The sequence below is a fragment of the Nomia melanderi genome, unplaced genomic scaffold, assembly GCF_051020985.1.
Source record: "Nomia melanderi isolate GNS246 unplaced genomic scaffold, iyNomMela1 scaffold0014, whole genome shotgun sequence".
Lineage (NCBI taxonomy): Eukaryota > Metazoa > Arthropoda > Insecta > Hymenoptera > Halictidae > Nomia > Nomia melanderi.
The window spans coordinates 5,645,961-5,646,915 of NW_027475130.1; positions in this window are offsets into that span (position 1 = coordinate 5,645,961).

Here is a 955-nt window from a genome sequence, read left to right on the forward strand (position 1 = left end):
CTATTACAGATAGCGCAATCAATCAAAGTGCATTGTCTGTAGGAGGCCGTGGCGCATGATTCTGGGCAGCGGGAACGACCTCGGACCACCAGGGGCCGAGAAGACCACCGTCTCATCGGGCCGGCCACTCAGGGTCAGGGAAAAATCCAATATATATGTGGTGATATCCCGGGTGCTATTACAGATAGCGCAATAAATCAAAGTGCATTGTCTGTAGGAGGCCCTGGCGCATGAATCTGTGCAGCGGGAACGACCTCGGACCACCAGGGGCCGAGAAAACCACAGTCTCATGGGGCCGGACACTCAGGGTCAGGGCAAAATCCAATATATATCTGGTGATATCTCGGGTGCTATTAGAGATAGCGCAATAAACCAAAGTGAATTATCTGCAGGAGGCCCTAGCGCATGAATGTGTGCAGCGGGAACGACCTCGGACCACCAGGGGCCGAGAAAACCGCAGTCTCATGGGGCCGGACACTCAGGGTCAGGGGAAAATCCAATATATATCTGGTGATATCTCGGGTGCTATTAGATACAGCGCAATAAACCAAAGTGAATTATCTGCAAGAGGCCCTGGCGCATGCATCTGTGCAGCGGGAACGACCTCGGACCACCAGGGGCCGAGAAAACCACCGTCTCATGGGTCCGGACACTCAGGGTCAGGGAAAAATGCAATATATATCTGGTGATATCTCGGGTGCTATTATATACAGCGCAATAAACAAAAGTGAATTATCTTCAGGAGGCTCTGGCGCATGAACCTGTGCAGCGGGAACGACCTCGGACCACCAGGGGCCGAGAAAACCACCGTCTCATGGGGCCGGACACTCAGGGTCAGGGAAAAATCCAATATATGTCTGGTGATATCTCGGGTGCTATTAGAGATAGCGCAATAAACCAAAGTGAATTATCTGCAGGAGGCCCTGGCGCATGAATCTGTGCAGCGGGAACGACC